General features: G+C 43.6%; 1 long non-coding RNA gene and 2 other non-coding genes across 3 annotated transcripts in view; 2 read left to right on the forward strand and 1 right to left on the reverse strand.

Annotated features, from left to right (window-relative positions):
* The first annotated feature begins 2,599 nt into the window (after positions 1-2,599).
* LOC108311423 overlaps positions 2,600-18,446 on the forward strand; it is a 17,707-nt gene continuing 1,860 nt past the window's right edge. The window contains exon 1 of the long non-coding RNA XR_001828193.2: positions 2,600-2,823. This is a non-coding gene — a long non-coding RNA (uncharacterized LOC108311423). The remainder of the gene's footprint in view (positions 2,824-18,446) is intronic.
* On the forward strand, positions 3,040-3,160 carry LOC119472731. Its single transcript, XR_005201920.1, has one exon. It is a non-coding gene; the product is annotated as a small nucleolar RNA SNORA26 (small nucleolar RNA).
* On the reverse strand, positions 5,420-5,523 carry LOC119472727. Its single transcript, XR_005201917.1, has one exon. It is a non-coding gene; the product is annotated as a small nucleolar RNA U13 (small nucleolar RNA).

An 18,446-nucleotide genomic window follows, 5' to 3' on the forward strand; every position in this document is an offset into this window, starting at 1 on the left:
GCCTCCCAAAGTGCTGGGATTACAGGCTTGAGCCACCGCGCCCGGCCTGAAAAGGGTTCTTGAGCTGAATACTGGTTATGGCACCAGAACATTATGAATGTATTTAATATCACTAAACTGTACACCTAAAAACGGTTACAGTGGGCTGGGCATAGTGGCTCATGCCTATAATCCCAGCATTCTGGGAGGCCAAGATGAATGGATCACCTGAGGTTAAGAGTTTGAGACCAGCCTGGCCAACATGGCCAACGTCTCTACTAAAAATACAAAAATTAGCTGGGTGTGATGGTGTGTGCCTGTAATTCCAGCTACTCTAGAGGCTAAGGCGTGAGAATTGCTTGAACCCAGGAGGCAGAGGTTGCAGTGAGCCAAGATCATGCCATTGCACTCCAACCTGGGTGACAGAACAAGACTCCATCGCCTTCCCCAAAAGGTTTACAATGGTAAATTTTATGTTGTGTGTATTTTATCACAATAAAAAAAAATGGGGGGGTGGAGAATGAGCCATCAAGCCAGGAAAAAATATGGAGGTTTGTAACTAGCCTGGGGAAAAACAGTAAAACCCCCATCTCAAAAATCAAAAAACAAAACAAAAAAGACATGGAGGAAACTTAAATTCATATTGCTAAATGTAAGAAGCCAACCTGAAAAATGATACATATTGTGTGACTCTCTGTATATATTCTATTTATTATTATTATTTTTTGAGACAGAGTCTGGCTGTGTAACCCAGGCTGGAGTACAATGGTGTGATTTTGGCTCACTGCAACCTCTGCCTCCTGGGTTCAAGAGATTCTCATGCCTCGGCCTCCCGAGTAGCTGAGACTATAGGTGCGTGCCACCACCATGCCCAACTAATTTTGGTAGTTTTTAGTAGAGACAGGGTTTCACCAATGTTGGCCAGGCTGGTCCCTAACTCCTGACCTCAGGTGATCCACCTGCCTTGGTCTCCCAAAGTGCTGGGATTACAGGCATGAACCAGTGCTCTGACAATAACCTGGAAAAGGTAAAACTATAGAGACAGTAAAACGATCAGCAGTTGCCAGGGATTAGAAGGGAAGGAGGGATGAATAGATGGAGCACAGGGAACTTTTAGAGCAGTGAAACTATTCTGATACTGTACATGATATTAGGCATTTGTCAAAACTCATAGAACTATACAACACAAAGAACAAACCCTAATATAAACTATGAACCTGAGTTAATAATAATGTATCAATATTGATCTGTCAATTGTAACAAATGTAGCACACTAATAAGTAGTAACTAACATCGCAAGAGTTAATAGTAGAGGAAACGGTGTGCCTGGGAAGAGGAGGTGTGTAGAAACTCTCCATAGTTTCTGCCCAATGTTTCTATAAACCTGAAACTGCTCTAAAAGATAAAGTCTATTAATTTTTTTTAAAGATAAGAAGAAAGATCCATATTAGATGTCTTGGAATTTCTCAAAAAGGGATAATTGCTAAAAAAAAAATCATTGAAATAAGGATTAGGTTGAAATGACTATGAATGACTAGAAGAATACTGTTCTTATCTAGAAAGATTCTACATTCAGATTTTCTCCAAATGTCTCCAAGTTCTCATTACAGATTAATAAAAAAATGGAAATCCTGAAAAAATTTAAAAGACAGTCAAAAATACACTGTCAGGGCTGGGTGCTGGAGTATATGCCTGTAATTCCAGCAGTTTGGGAGGCCGAGGCGGGTGGATCACTTGAGGTCAGGAGTTTGAGACCAGCCTGGCCAACATGGCAAAAACCTGCCTCTACTAAAAATACAAAGATTAGCCAGGTGTGGTAGCGCATGCCTGTAATCCCAGCTACTTGGAGGGCTGAGGTAGGAGAATGGCTTGAACCACGGAGGTGAAGGCTGTAGTGAGCTGAGATGGCACCACTGCACTCTAGCCTGGGCAACAGGGGAAGACTCTGTCTCAAAAAAAAAAAAAAAAAAAAGTCATATTTCTCTGCAAATGTGTCCTCCAATCTTTGTCTTGGCTCAGCCTAACAGCATTTTTGCATGTAACTGTCCTGAATTCATGTTCTTTGTTTTCTTTTTTCTTTTTTTATTTTTTGAGATGGAGTCTCGCTCTTGTTGCCCAGGCTGGAGTGCAATGGCATGATCTCAGCTCACCACAACCTCTGCCTCTCAGGCTCAAGTGCTTCTCCTGCCTCAGCCTCCCAAGTAGCTGGGATTACAGGCATGCGCCACCACACCTGGCTAATTTTTTTTTTTTTTTTTTATTTTTAGTAGAGACAGGGTTTCTCCATGTTGGTCAGGCTGATCTCTAATGCCCCACCTCAAGTGATCTGCCAGCCTTGGCCTCCCAAAGTGCTAGGATTACAGGCGTGAGCCGCCGCGTTCGGCCCACCTTCTTTGTTTTCTAGTTCTGCAGGCGGGTGATTCAGCCACAAAAGGTGAGGTGTGCAAGGAGGTCCTCAGGGAATGTGACGAGAGTGAAGGGGAGCTCTGATAAATACTGACAAAGCCACTCTTACAAACACTGCTACTGTGGCTGGAAGTTACCTCCATAGAGCTTGAATCCTGAGCTGTTAGAAGCCTTCTTCTGCAGGAGTGGCCTTGGTTTTATTGCTTCTTGTGGTTGGGAACCAGCTTCCTGCCAAGTGTTTGGAAGGGCATGCCCACTTTCCACTTCTGGCTAGATATGAAAGTGAAAGTTTCTGAAAGTGATCCTTGCTGGCTGGGATCTGAAGCACCTGTCAGGAGGAAGAACAGATCAGCCCTAACTCGAGGGTGCTCCCCAGTGGCTGTGAACCAGCTACGGGTCCCTTGCAGGGCGAGGCAAGAAGTGTGAGTAAAGCCACAGGTAAATGAAGAACCGGGAGATGCCTGAGACACAGAATCCATTTTATTTTTCCTTTTAGTCTCTTGAGCTTGCAGCAGTCAATATTTTTTAATTAAAAAATTTAATTTACAGATAAAAATTGTATATATTCAATTGTACATGATTTGATATACATATACATTATATAGTGATCATTACAATCAAATTAATTAAAATACCTGTCATTTGCCCTTTCCTGTGCCCTTTTAAGGTTGACCCAGTGCTTTAAGAGGCTAACAGAGAACGGTAAACTAAGTCTCCATAAACCCAGAGAAGAGACTGGAAATCTCCTCTTTGGATCCTGTCTGGTGTCATACCTGAAAAAAAAAAAAAACCTGTCATCATTATAGTTACCATTGTGTGTGTGCGGTGGGGTGAGGTCATTTAAATTCTGTTCCCTTATCAAATTTCAAGTAAATTAAACAGTTGCGGTGAGCCACTGCATTCCAGCCTGGGGAAAAAGAGTGAAACTCTGTCTCAAAATAAACTAACAAACAATAGAGTATAACAACTATTTAGGCCATGGGCAGTAGCTTATGCCTATAATCCCAGCACTTTGGGAGGCCAAGATGGGAGGATCAGTTAAGCCCAGAAGTTCAAGACCAACCTGGGCAACATAGGGTTGCCCTGTTTCTACAAAAAAGTAGAAAAATTAGCCAGGCATGGTGGTTCAAGCCTGTAATCTCAGCACTTTGGGAGGCTGAGGTGGGAGGATCACCTGAGATCAGGAGTTTAAGACCAGCCTGGCCAACATGTCGAAACCCCATCTCCACTAAAAAATGCAAATATATATATATATATATATATATATATATATACATGTTAGCTAGGCATGGTGGCGCGTGCCTGTAGTCCCAGCTACTTGGGAGGCTGAGGTGGAAGTATCGCTTGAACCTGGGAGGTGGAGGTTGCAGTGATTCCACATCATGCCACTGCATTCCAGCCTGGGTGAACCATACCCTGGGTGACAGAGCGAGACTCCATCTCAAAAAAAAAAAAAAAAAAAAGTAAAAAATTTAGCCCAGCACAGTGGTGCACATCTGTAGTCTCAGCTACTCAGGAGGATGAGGCAGAAGGACGCATTGAGCCTAGGAGAGGGAGGCTGCAGAGAGCCGTGTTGTGCCACTGCACTCCAGCCTGAGTGACAAAAACAATTTACATAGCATTTACATTGTATTTGGTATTATAAGTAATCTAGAGATGATTTGAAGTATATAGGAGAATGTGCACAGGTCATATGCAAATACTACAACTTTTTTTTTTGAGACAGTGTCTCACTCCATTACCCAAGCTGGAGTACAGTGGCACCATCATGGCTTACTGCAGCCTTGATCCCCTGGGCTCAAGCAATCCTCACATCTCAGCCTCGGCTGGGACTACAGGTTCACGCTACCAAGCCTGGCTAAAACACTACAACACTTATTTTTATTTTTATTTTTTTTCTTTTTAAAGATGGGGTTTCACTATGTTGGTCAGGCTGGTCTTGAACTCCTGACCTCAGGTGATCCACCCGCCTTGGCCTCCAAAGTGCTTGGATTACAGGCATGAGCGACCACACCCGGCCTACAACATTTTATATTAGGGACTTGAGCATCTGTGGATTTTGGTATCAATGGAAGGTCCCAGAGCCAATCCCCACAGATAGCAGGGATGACTGTACACACAGAAGTGAGACTGCTGGATTGTATCGTAGTTCTATTTTATGATACAGACTTCTTGACTATAACTTACACTGGTGGGCCAGAAATGCCAGCATCACAGGGTAAGCTGAAGCTTAGAACAAGAAAGCCCTAATAAGGCACTAATAAATGATAGCTGATGTTTATTCAGCACTTACTCTGTACCAGGCATTGGGCTAAGTGTTTATGTGAAATACCTCATTCAATCTTCACAACAATCGTAAAAAGCAGGTACTATTTGTGTCCCCATTCTAGAGACAAGAAAATGGAGGCACACAGAAATTAACTAACTGGCTCAGGTCACAGAACTAGTGTGTGATAGAGCTAGGATCTGAGTCTGGCTTGTTGGACTCCAGAATCTGTCCTCTTAAATACTGTGCTAGTGAGGAGCAAGGCAAAAAGACTAGAGAAAGAAAGTGCTTCTCAAATGGCTATAATTGCTTTTAGCCATTGCTGCTTAATGATAACTGTAGATAGATCTATAGACAAAGAAAGAAAAAGAACCTAAAATTGGGGGTGGGATGGTCATCAAAGAACAAAGAATCAATGAATTCAGTTTCAAAAATCTGATTCACTTTTATTAGCAGTTCATGAACCACGCAGCATCCAATCTACAAAATAGAAAGGAGTTCCAATGAACTGGACAGAATGGGTATGTTTTATAGGCGGAAAGAGACAGAGGAAAGCAGGAACAATGAACAAATGGGGGATTGATCATTTCAAGATTACTTTCCTCGTAAGAATGTAAGTGAAATCTTGTTGGCTCAATGGGATTTGGTTATCATCTCTCTCTTGATTTCTTGAAGATCAGATCTTACAAGTAAACAACTTTGGTTTTGGTTTGGAAACATGGAATTTGGCCTTGTTTGGGGCCTACTGTTTTTTCCTTTTTCTTCTCATGCCAGTTGGGTAATGTGCTGTCCTTGTAACGAGGTTCGAGGGTGGCACATCTCACACATAAGCATGAACACCCAATCATCGTGCTCGTGAATTACAAAAGGATCTACTCTTTTTTCTTTAACAGGGTCCCAGGATGGCAAACAGCTATGATGAATGTTCTTTTGTTTGCAGGAAGCTTTTTAAGGTCAAAAGTATAGCCTCTTTACCCCTAGTGCCTAGCATAGTGATGGGCACATTATAGGTGCTCAATGAAGGTTTGGTCAATGATTGCAAGAAAGAACAGTTATTGGCTACCAGAGCCATTTACATGGGATTAGCCCTAGGACCCTAATAAATATCTGATTGACTGCTGGTATAATTGTTTTATTTGTGTAAATTATAGATAACATAAAAATTACTTTTTAAACCATGTTTAGGTGTACAGTTCAGCAGCATTAAGTACATTCACATAGTTATGCATGCTGCTGATTTTTTTTTTTTTTTTTTTAGACAGAGTTACGCTCTTGTCACCCAGGCTGGAGTGCAGTGATGCGACCGCAACCTCTGCCTCCCAGGTTCAAGCGATTCTCTGGCCTCAGCCTCTCCAGTAGCTGGGATTACAGACACCTGCCACCACACCCAACTAATTTTTGTGTTTTTAGTAGAGATGGGTTTCACCATCTTGGCCAGGCTGATCTCGAAATCCCGACCTCAGGTGATCTACCACAGCTTCCCAAAGGGATTACAGGTGTGAGCCACTGCCTCGTCTCTGCACCCGGCTGCTGCTGATTTTTTAAATGATACACAGAGGACAGGCATGGTGGTGCATGCCTGTGATCCCAGGACTTTGGGAGGCTGAGGCGGGTGGATGGCTTGAGTTCAGAAGTCTGAGATCAGCCTGGCAACATGGTGAAACCCCATCTCTACAAAATATATGAAAAATTAGACAGGCATGGTGGAGGGTGCTTGTGGTCCCCGCTACTCAGGAAGTTGAGGTGAGAGGATCTCTTGAGCCTAAGAGGTTGAGGCTGCAGTGAGCTGTGTTCGTGCCACTGCACTGCACCCTGGGCAACAACATGAGACCCTGCCTTAAGAAAAAAAAGATACACAGATTAAGAAAGCAAGAATCCCTTTCCTCTCTAAACTCATCAGTATTATTAACATTATTGGTCAGGATGGGCTATGTTTTGCTGTACTAACAGAAAAGTCCAAAGAAGCCTTAGTAACTTGAAAAATGGGAGTTTGTTTCTTACTTGTGCATTTATTTACTGCTTATGATATATGTCCATGGCAGGTCAGCTGGAGGCTTTATTCCACCTTATCCTCACTCTGGGACCCAGACGATGGAAAAGATACTATCTGGAATATTGCTGGTTGCTATGACAGAGAGGAAAAAAGGGTTGGAATCCGGGTGCAGTGCCTCATGCCTGTAATCCCAGCACTTTGGGAGGCTGACGCAGGTGGATCACCTGGGGTCAGGAGTTCGAAACAAGCCTGACCAATATGGAGAAACTCCATCTCTGCTAAAAAATACAAAATTAGCCGGGTGTGTTGGTGAGCGCCTGTAATCCCAGCTACTTGGGAGGCTGAGGCAGGAGAATCACTTGAACTCCAGAGGCTGAGGTTGTGGTGAGCCAAGATCACACTACTGAACTCCAGCTTGGGCAACAAGAGCAAAACTTCATTTCATAAAAAAAGAAAGAAAAAGAATTTAAAAACGGATGGAGAGAGGTAAGTGGCTGGTCATGGATGCGCTGACTCCTCACATATCAGCTCTCATGTCATTGGTCAAAGCAAGTCTCATGGCCATACCTCACTTCAAAGAGAGCACGGAAGTACACGCCAACTGCATGTTCGGAAAAAGAAAGAGAATATTTGTGATGAGGCTGGTGAATATTATAGGTCTCTTTCAGTTGCAGATGGCAAAAATTAAATTAAAACCGGCCTAAGCAGAAAACGGAATTTATTTACTGCCTTACCTAAGTCTAGGGGTTGTTGGCTTCAGACACCGTTGGATCCAGGTACTGAAATACGTCATCAATCATCCATCTGTCCTTTGTTTGGGCCTTTGTTCTCAGTGGATGTCTCCCCAAGTCATAACAAAAATGGCCTTCGGCAGCTTCACACTTGTTTCCCATCGACTATGAAAGGGAAGTCTCTTCTCACTGTTTTCTGAAAAAATCATTTCAATATGATCTCATTTTTAGTAAAACACGTACACACAGGACTGGAAGGATACACCAAAGTTTAACATGAGTATGGATAGAATTACAGGTGATTTTTTTTCTTACTATATTTTACTTTGCTCATTCACTGCAGTTATAGTTTGTAGGTAGCCACTGTTTATATAATAATAAGAGAACATGTCATTATAAAAGAAAGAGTAACAGTGAGTACTTCTGGAAACAGAAGACTTAGCAAAGCTGCACTGACCAGATGCCCTGAGGTGGAAAAAGTACCAGCCTCTCTTGGAAGTGTTCAGTCATTCTATTATGTTTTTTGTTTGACTGGTTTTTGCTTTTTGTCTGGTTTTCAGTTTTTCACTTTCCTGATCTGTCTTGGATGCAAAGTGCTGCTCTCAGGAAAATCCTGACACAGACTCTAAGCTTCGTTGGATCTATCCCTAGATGCGGACACAACTTGCCACCTCCCTTCCTTCCTTTCCTCTCCTTTCCTTTCCTCTCTTCTTTCTTTCTTGACAGGTCTTACTTGGTCACCCAGGCTAGAGTGCAGTGGCATGATTACAGCATACTGCAACCTTGACTTTGTGGGCTCAAATGATCCTCCCACCTCAGCCTGCCAAGTAGCTGGGACTGGGCGTGTGCCATCGTGCCCAGCTAATTTTTATTTTCATTTAATTTAATTTATTTATTTGGTAGAGACGAAGTCTCACTATGTTTCCCAGGCTAATCTTGAACTCCTGGGTCCAAGCAATTCTCCCACCTCCCAAAGTGCTGGGATTATAAGCATGAACCACCACATCTGACCTACAGCTGCTTTTAAGAATCTGTAATAATGAAATAAACAGTGGTTTAAAACATGAGGTAATCTAAACTATCAGTATTTTCTTGTTTTGTTTTGTTTTTTGAGATGGAGTCTTAGTCTGTTGCCCAGGCTGGAACGCAGTGGCATGATCTTGGCTCACTGCAACCTCCGCCTCCTGAGTTCAAGCAATTCTCCTGCCTCAGCCTCCCAAGTTGCTGGGATTACAGGCATGCACCACCACACCCGGCTAATTTTTGTATTTTTAGTAGAGACGGGGTCTTGCCATGTTATCTAGGTTGGTCTTGAACTCCTGACCTCAAGTGATCTGCCTGCCTCGGCCTCCAAAAGTGCTGCCCGGCCTATGCTTGATTTTTTAAATGCTTTTTTTTTTTTTTGCAAAATTGGCTTTATTTGTTTATTGAGAGAGGGTATTTCTCTGTAGCCCAGAATTGGTTGTAAAACTCTATCATAATAGTAACAAAATACTTTGTACTTAGGATATATAAAAAACACGTAACAGCGATTTCTGCAATTCCTTTCTCCAGCTAAAATAGTTTTGGTATAAAATTAAATAATCAATTATCTGCCATGTTCATGGAATGGAAAGTTGTAATCATTAATCTGTGGGGTTTGTTGTTGTTGTTGTTGTTGTTTGTTTTTGAGATGGAGTCTCACTCTGTTGCCTAGGCTGGAGTGCAATGGCATGGTCTCAGCTCACTGCAACCTCTGCCTCCCGGGTTCAAGTGATTCTCCTGCCTCAGCCTCCCAAGTAGCTGGGATTACAGGTATGTGCCACCTCGCCTGGCTAACTTTTGTATTTTTAGTAGAGACGCCCAGGCTGGTCTCAAACTCCTGACCTCAGGTGATCCACCTGCCTTTACCTCCCAAAGTACTAGAATTACAGGTGTGAGCCACCATGCCTGGCCCATTAATTTGAATTGAATTGCATTTTGCTAGAAACATCTTTATGCTATTAGAAGGATGTGATTGCCATTTTTTAGGATGATAATCCTAAAAAACAAAAGCATAATAAATCCCCAGAGATTTTTGATTTTCACATTGAATTGCAGCTTTTATAAATGCAATTTTCTTCTCATACTAATGGACACGCTGGTGTTGCATTTGGCTTTTTGAGTTATACATTTGTTACAAATAATTCTTTTCTTGTTCTTGCTTTGATCAATAATTCAGTGTTCTTTTAATGAAGAATATGAAGTTGTAGGGATTTTATCTGATCTTTTCAAATTATGGGTTTGAAGATATTTTTTGTTCATTTTCATATGATTAGTAATTAAATCTTATTAGGTAAGGAATTTGTAAATGTCCTGTATGCAAATTTTATGTGAGTCATGCTCAGCAGACTTCGGTTCACTTTAATTGTTTCCAGTTTTTAGAAATTTAGGCAGACTTCTTTCTATTTTCTCTTCTTTCAGGCTTTTTGTTCTCTGAGCTTCACATCTGTATTTTCTTTTTGTTTTCTTTCTTTTTTTTTTTTTTTNACCTGCCACCATGTCCAGCTAATTTTTGTATTTCAGTAGAGATGGGGTTTCTGCATGTTGGCCAGGCTGGTCTGAAACCCTGACCTCAAGTGATCCACCTGCTTCAGCCTCCCAAAGTGCTGGGATTACAGGCGTGAGCCACCACACCAGGCCTGGTGTATATTTTATACTTACAGCACATCTCAATTCATATTAACCCCATTTCAGCCACTCAATTGCTATGTGTGGCAGGTGGCTACCATACTGTGAATACGGCTCTGCGTCTGCTTCTGCCTTCCCATCAGTGCAAGCTGGGATGCTGCTAGAATGAATCACCGTCAACTTGGTGGCATAAAATGGCACACATTTATTCTCTTACAGCTTTGAAGATCAGAAATCCAAAATGGGTCTCACAGGGGCTAACATCAAGATGATGATCAAGCTATCTTTCTCCTGGAGACTCTGTTCCTTGCCTTTTTCAGCTTCCAGAGGCTGCCAACATTCCTTGGCTCATGGCTCTGCACTGCTCTGACTTCTGCTTCCATAGTCACATCTCCTCTGACTCTGACCCTCCTATGAGGACCTCTGTGTTTATAGTGAGCCCATATAGATAATCCAGGATAATTGCCCCATATCTCAAGATCCTTACCTTGATGACACCTTTATGGTGTAAGGTAGCATACTCACAGGTTCTGGGAATTGAGATCTTTGGGGGACCATGATTTGGCCTACAATAGGTGCTTGGAAGGGGCTATGGTCACAGAGGAAGAGTGCTCAGGCTTGTGGGCAAAATAGGGCTAGGGAAAAAGGAATTACTACATTTTATCCAGAGTAAGAGTTGAATGAGCTAAAATTCCATAGGAGGAAAACTAGGGGAAGCTGAAGGTGTTGAGTCTAAGGGGGACCTATGGTTTGAATATTTGTCTCCCCCGAAACTCGTGTTGAGATCTAATTCCTAATGTGGCAGTGTTGAGAGGCAGCACATTTGAGAGGTGATTGGGTCATGAGGGCAGAACTCTCATGAATGGATTAGCGCATTCATGGATTAAAGGGTTAATGGACTCAGGGATTAATGAGACATCTCGGGAGTGAGACTGATGGCTTTACAAGAAGAAAAAGAGAGACTTTTGCTAGCACGCTCAGCACCTTGCCCTGTGATGCCCTGAGCTGTCTCAGGACGCTCCAGAGAGACCCCACCAGCAAGAAAGCCCTCTGCAGATGCAAACCCTCAATGCAGGATTTCTCAGCTTCCATAATTATAAGAAATACCTTTCATTTATAAATTACCCAGTTGCAGGTGTTCTGTCATAAAGAACTGAAAATGAACTAAGATAAGAGAAAACCTGGCCAAGGCCCATCCCAACCAAGCAGCAGTGTTCCTATTCTATTTATTTATTGCCATTTAGGAAACATTAAAAATATATATACATACACACATCTATATATGTGTGTGTGTATATATATATATATATATATATTTTTTTTTTTTTTTTTTTTCTTTTTTTCTTCGCCTTCCGATTCCTTCCCCCTCCTTTTTTTTTTTTTTGGTTTCAAGGACACATAGGGCTGGAGTGTAAAGAAGGAATTTCTTGGGCCCTGAAACAGTGTAAGTCATGAGAACAGATGGATGGAGTATACGGGTTGTGCCATGCCAGCACTAAGGGGCAAATATCAAGTTGCAGATATCCATACATTCCTTAATATACGAATGTGTTGTGTTTGTTCTATGTGAGGTCCTCCAAAGCTCAAGTTCCCTGCTTGCCTGGGTTAAGGGCAGCAGTCACTTTGGATGTTGTCTTAGGAACTAGTGAAAGATCTCTGGAGAGTGATATCTTCAGCAGAACAGAATGGGGAAAGGAGCCACCTAGGTAAGATTCGGGAGACAGAGCAGAGGCAGATTTACCATGAGGTGAATGAAGCTTAAGTTTCAAGCTCCCTCATTTGTACAGATTGCTCCAAGGTTCTGGTTCTTTCCTGATTTTGTGTTCTTTTTCTTGAAGATGTTCCCAACTCACAAAAGTGAAGTTTGAAAAACTTAAGGCAGGATATCAGAGCCCAAACCAGACAGGTTCAGGGTAGCTCAGGGCAGGGTCCTCTTCTAGCAGCGTCCTGGAATACTCGACAGGAACCAAAGGCATATGAGCTGGGAGCAGAAGGTCTGGGCCAATCCAGTAGGGTTTTAGAGTGACTTCTGCAACTGCAGGGTGAGGCGGGGCATGGTGGCTCACACCTGTAGTCCCAGCACTCTGGGAGGCTGAGGTGGGTGGATGCCTTGAGTCTAGTTTTGTCATGGGCAACATGAAAAATCTTATTTCTACAAAAATGAGTCGGGTGTGGTACCATGTATCTGTAATCCCAACTACTCAGGAGGCTGAGGTGGGAGGATTGCTTGAGCCCGGGAGGCAGAGGTTGTAGAGCTGGGATCACATGAATGCACTCCAGACTGGGTAACAGAGTCAGACTATCTCAAAAAAGCAAAATGAAAAATAAGAAACTGCAGTAGTGAGATTCATCTAGAGCAGCCCTGATCAACAGAAATATAATGCAAGTTACATGAATGATTCTGAATTTTCTAGGGGGCACGTTTAAATAAGTAAAAACAAACAGATGAAAGTAATTTTAATATTTTATTAAACTCCTTGTATCTAATATATTAACTAAGTCCTTAAAATCTGTTTGTTTTGTTTGAGACAGAGTCTTGCTCTGTCATCCAGGCTGGAGTGTAGTGGCGTGATCCTGGCTCACTGCAACCTCCGCCACCTGGGTGCAAGCAATTCTCCTGCCTCAACCTCCCGAGTAGCTGGGATTACAGGNGAGACAAGAGTCTAGCTCTTTCACCCAGGCTGGAGTGCAATGGCAGTATCTTGGCTCACTGCAACCTCCACCTCCCAGGTTCAAGCTATTCTCCTGCCTCAGCCTCTTGAGTAGCTGGGATTACAGGTGTGCGCCACCACGCCCAGCTAATTTTTGTATTTTTAGTAGAGACAGAGTTTCAACATGTTGGCCAGGCTGGTCTCAAATTCCTGGTCTCAAGTGGTCTGCCCGCCTTGGCCTCTCAAAGGGCTGGGATTACAGGTGTGAGCCACTGCGTTCAGACCAAAGGTCATATTTATTTCACACAGTTTCAGGCCCATGCCCTCCACACTATCCTGTGCCACACATGCCCATAACCTCAGTGCGCAAGTCAGAGGCAGAACTCTCAAGATGAGCTTAGTGTAGAGATGATCGTTTAAACATTAAAATATTCATGGGATGAAAAAAATAGGTATATTGTATTTTACCATAGGAAAACCAGTAACATGGGACCACATACTCCTGAGCAAGGACTCAGCACTAAATAAGACAAAAATACATCTTAAAAGATTATAAAATCTGTAATCACCTAACTCAATAAATGTGTGCCACTCCAACTTCTATAAAATGGGCTTTGACATACTCTATACAATGATTACACAGGGAGGCCAGTGAACTGTAGAGCACATAAAAGTACCATTGGATCATACACTTGAACACAAGCCTAGTTTGATGGCTATCATGTGGTCAATTTTAATCTTGCTGAACTTGTTAGACCTTAGCATGGCTCATAGGAGATGATTTAATGATCCAACACATCTCACAGATGCCTTTATTTTCTCTTGATCTGTTTCCCTGGAGAGCAAGCAGAGGTATTTAAAACAATTTCCAAAAATTAGACAGTACATTCGGTGCTTAATGTGCTATTGGTAATGACAGTCCTTCTAGCCAACTGGGTCCAGAGTACTGAGGAGACAAGGCACACAGGAGGGGTGGATGCCTGGCATGTGACACACCCACCCACTGGATGGGACATGCTCTGGGAGGGAAGCCCATGAGTGTGGGTGCCAGGTATGGCAGGCAGAACTCAGAACTTGGAGTGCAAGGAAGCTGATAATTTCTTTTTTTTTTGAGATGGAGTCTTGCTCTGTTGCCCAGGCTGGAGTGCAGTGGTTTAATCTTGGCTCACTGCAACCTCTGCCTCCCAGGGTTCAAGTGATTCTCCTGCCTCACCCTCCCAAGTAGCTGGGACTATGGGCGCGTGCCACCACACCTGGCTCATTTTTTGTATTTTTAGTGGAGATGGGGTTTCACCATGTTAGCAAGGATGGTCTCGATCTCCTGAACTCGTGATCTGCCTGCCTCAGCTTCCCAAAGCACTGGGATTACAGGCGTGATAATTAACCATTTTATAGTAAAATAGGAGGCCTCAGAGTCATCTGGTATAACAAGAGGTGGACAGAGGGTAGCGACAGATCAGGTTTTTAATGAACACCCTTGGCATCCTGGGATACAAGTCACCATTTAAAATATTTTGGAGTGACCCCAGAGATCCATGACCTGTAGTCATTTGTCATTTTGCCAGAACAAGGATTTTAAACATCTGAGGACCTAAGAGCCACTTGAGTGGATGGCTAGCATTCTATCTCACCATAACTTTGTGGTTCTTTTTTTTTTTTAATGAATGAGAGGTTCTTACGTTGCCCAGGTTGGCCTATGAACTCATAGCCTCGCCTCTCAATCACCAGGACAATTGGCCTGAGCCACCGAGGCTCCTGACTTTGCAGTTCTTTGTCCATGGTTGGGGATGCAGAAGTTTTCCTTTGGTAATTAAAAAAATAAAAACAACCACGATGGTTTTTTCTTTGGAAAAAAGTCAGCTGCTTCTTACTGGTATTAAACTGAAGAGAAATTCAGCCAGAAAATGAAATATAACTGAGTGTGAAACTCAGCTGTGCTGGACTAGACAGGGTTAACACTTGTGTTTCCCTCCCTCCCTCCCTGCCTGCTCTTTCTCTCTCTTTTCCCCTCTCTTTCTCTGTTTCTTTCTTCCTTTCTCTTTTATTTTTCTGTCTTTCTCTTTTCCTTCTTCCCTCAATCCCTTCCTCCCTCCCTTCTTTCCTTCCTTTCTTCCTTCCTTCCCTCCTTCCTCTCTTTCTCTTTTCTCTCTCTCTCTCTCTCTTGCTCTTTCTTTCTTTCCCAGAGTTTCCCTCTGTCACCCAAGCTGGAACGCAATGGTGTGAACACTACAGCCTCTAACTCCTGCCTCCCAGGGTGCTGGATTACTGGAGTGAGCCACTGCCCCTGGCCCCCACTTACACTCTATGCAAAAGAAAGACATTGAAGAAGCTGTTTGAATATGACCCAAAAAAATGGTCATCAAAGGAGTAACTTACACTTTAGTGAAACTTGAAAAGGAGTTTAATATGCTACATGAGGTTATGCACATGAAACAGTGAGCCTTTGATTCTGGAGAACAAGAGGCATCTGCATAAACAACACAGAGATTCAAAAAGGCTTGGGAAAGTGTTGCTCAAGCATGTCATGGGTTGGCTGTAATCAGAAATCAAGCTTGTGGGAGCTGTTGTTGGGAAAGCCCGTCAGCAGGTAAGCAGCAACATTGCCCCTGGCTAGAGTTGTGAGGAGGGACTTGGGTGGAGCATGGGGAGGGACTTAGACCTGGAAGGCCTGGAGGGAGAGCTCAGCAAATCATCATGATCACACCACTACACTCTGCACTGCAGCCTGGGTGGCACGGTGAGACCCCGGATCTTAAAAAAAATAAAGTTGGGGTTGGAGGAGGACTTTTGGCCCCAGGAATGAGACAGAAGCTAGCCAACAGAACCTAGGACAGGCTGGAAGTCCAAGCTGACCCCACAGCAAACTTACTTTGTGTTGTGTTCCCCAGTACCAAGCCAAACATCCTACTCTTCCTTTCCTTTCTTTTATTTTTATTTATTTATTTTTTTGAGACAGAGTCTTGCTCTGTTGCCAGGCGCCAGGCTGGAGTGCAGTGGCGCGATCTCGGCTCACTGCAACCTCCACCTCCCGGGTTCAAGCAATTCTCCTGCCTCAGCCTCCTGAGTAGCTGGGACCACAGGCATGCGCCACCACGCCCAGCTAATTTTTACATTTTTTAGTAGAGACGGGTTTTCACCATGGTCTTGATCTCTTGACCTTGTGATCCACCCGCCTCTGCCTCCCAATGTGCTGGGATTACAGGCGTGAGCCACCATGCCCGGCCCCTACTCTTCCTTTCTATGATCAGGATTAGTCCTAAAAATTGTGGCAGCGCTGAGCCTACAGGTTTGAAGGGGTTCAGGAGATCTGAGATACGGAGAAGAGGGCCAAAAATGCTAGGAACTAGGAAGGGTGTGAGGACGTTTTCTGAATGAGAAGAGCATGCAGAGCTCCTGGATAGGTCAAATGATGTAACATCTGGTTCTCCCTCTTTGCTGGGGAACCTTTATATTAAAAAAGTCCTCAATTTGTGGCTGCCTGGCTTAAGGCTAGGGCAATTTGTACTGTGTCAACTTGAGTAAGTTGGGATCTACATTTCCCAGAATCCCATTCCCCATACGGTTTCAAGAGTGAGTTGGCCAAAATCGGAATTTGCAGGATATTAGGCAGGCAGAGGTGAAGTAGCAGTCCTGACCCTTTGTAGGCTGTCGTGATTAGAAGTGATTACAGACAGATGCAGAGGTGCCTATAAACCACTGGTTTCAGGTGTGGGCTCGTTTTTTTCTTGCTGTCTTCTGCTCCCAATCTACCGCTTCTTATCAACTGCTGAACTATAGAATAACAGTGGCTTTTTTTTTTTTAGACACAGTCTGGTTCTGTTGCCCAGATTGGAGTGCAATGGTGTAATCTTGGCTCACTGCAATCTCTGACACCCCCTCCCCGCCGTCCAGGTTCAAGCAATTCTTGTACCTCAGCCTCCCAAGTAGCTGGGACTACAGGCGTGGGCCACCATGTCTAGCTAATTTTTCAATTTTTAGTGGAGACTTGGTTTAGCCATATTGGCCAGGCTGCTCTCAAGCTCCTGGCCTCAAGTGATCCAACTGCCTTGGCCTCCCAAAGTGCTGGGATTACAGGTGTGAGCCATTGCACCCAGACCAATGGTGAACCCTTGACTCACTGCCAGATACTTGACAGTGAGGCACAAAAAAAGTAGCTACGCAGAGGGACGGCTTTCCACGGACCTCCCATGAACTTGTTTTGCCATTCTATTTTGGGGCTGGATGTGCTTAGCTTCTCAGATTGACCAAATAGTAATCTCTTCTCTGATCCCCAACTTTTCTCCTGGACCTTCACTTTCTTTTTTTTTTTTTTTTTGAGATGGAGTTTCGCTCTTGTTACCCAGGCTGGAGTGCAATGGCGCGATCTCGGCTCACCGCAACCTCCGCCTCCTGGGTTCAGGCAATTCTCCTGCCTCAGCCTCCTGAGTAGCTGGGATTACAGGCACGCACCACCATGCCCAGCTAATGTTTTGTATTTTTAGTAGAGACGGGGTTTCACCATGTTGACCAGGATGGTCTCGATCTCTTGACCTCGTGATCCACCCGCCTCGGCCTCCCAAAGTGCTGGGATTACAGGCATGAGCCACCGCGCCCGGCCTGGACCTTCACTTTCTTGCGCCCTCCCAGTTAAAATGTATAAGATCTTGTCCTAGAATTCATTTCCTATCCCATAAGTAGTAGTTCTGCTTCCCTGAATAACCTCTGACTATATACTAGGCAGGCTGTGAAAAATCCAGGCGGCTGCTTACTTACTGTAAGAATTATTTGGTTCCAAGAAAGAGAAAGCCATGCTGAACCAATTTAAGCAAAAAAGGGGCTCTTTATTGGCTGATGTTCTCCAACCATGGAAGTGCTGGGGTGACTGGAGCCAGGAATTTAAAAACTGTCAGTCTCTTATCTCTGCCACTCTTTTCCTGTTAGCTTTATTCTTCCCTACATGGGGAAAGGCCAATCAGCCCAGCTTGGGTCATGTGTCTACCACGAGGACTAATCACAGGCTAGAGGAATGAGGCATTACAATTGATCCACCTGGCTCACTTGCCCACCTCCATGATATGGGATTGAGCCTATTATTAGAAAAAAGGGTAGCATAAATGTGGCTGCTCAGAGAATCGTAAGCCAGGAAACTACCTGGAGTTACGTCTACTACACTACTTTTAGTAAAATTCAACTGGGCAATTTTGAGCATAACGAAAGCCATTTCTAGCTAAGGCATTTAAAGACATGTCTAGTAGTTGGAGGACACAAATAAGTTGCATACGCCCTTCATAGAATCTGATGTTACAGACCAGGCGCAGTGGTTCACACCTGTAGTCCTGGCATTTTGAGAGGCCAAGGTGGGTGGATCATCTGACGTCAGGAGTTCGAGACCATCCTGTCCAACATGGTGAAGCCCTGTCTCTACTAATAATACAAAAATTAGCCGGGTGGGGTGATGCATGCCTGTAATCGCAGCTACTCGGGAGGCTGAGGCAGGAGCATTGCTTGAACCGGGAGGCAGAGGTCGCAGTGAGCTGAGATCACACCATTGCACTCATCTGGCTGACAAGGGCAAAACTGTGTTTAAAAAAAAAAAATCTGATATTACACTAAAGGCTTTGAGACCTTTTTGTACTTTACGGGAAACCTTAAAAACATCAGTTTATTATTGAGGATCTTTAGATGGAGGTCCAAAATGTGTCTCACTAGAGGCTTGCTAAGATGGGCAGAAGACACTTTGACAGTGAAAGAAGAGAAGAGCAACATAAAGTCTTTTTTTTTTTTTTTTTTAA

This window comes from Cebus imitator, unplaced genomic scaffold (genome assembly GCF_001604975.1).
Source record: "Cebus imitator isolate Cc_AM_T3 unplaced genomic scaffold, Cebus_imitator-1.0 Scaffold115, whole genome shotgun sequence".
Taxonomy (NCBI): domain Eukaryota; kingdom Metazoa; phylum Chordata; class Mammalia; order Primates; family Cebidae; genus Cebus; species Cebus imitator.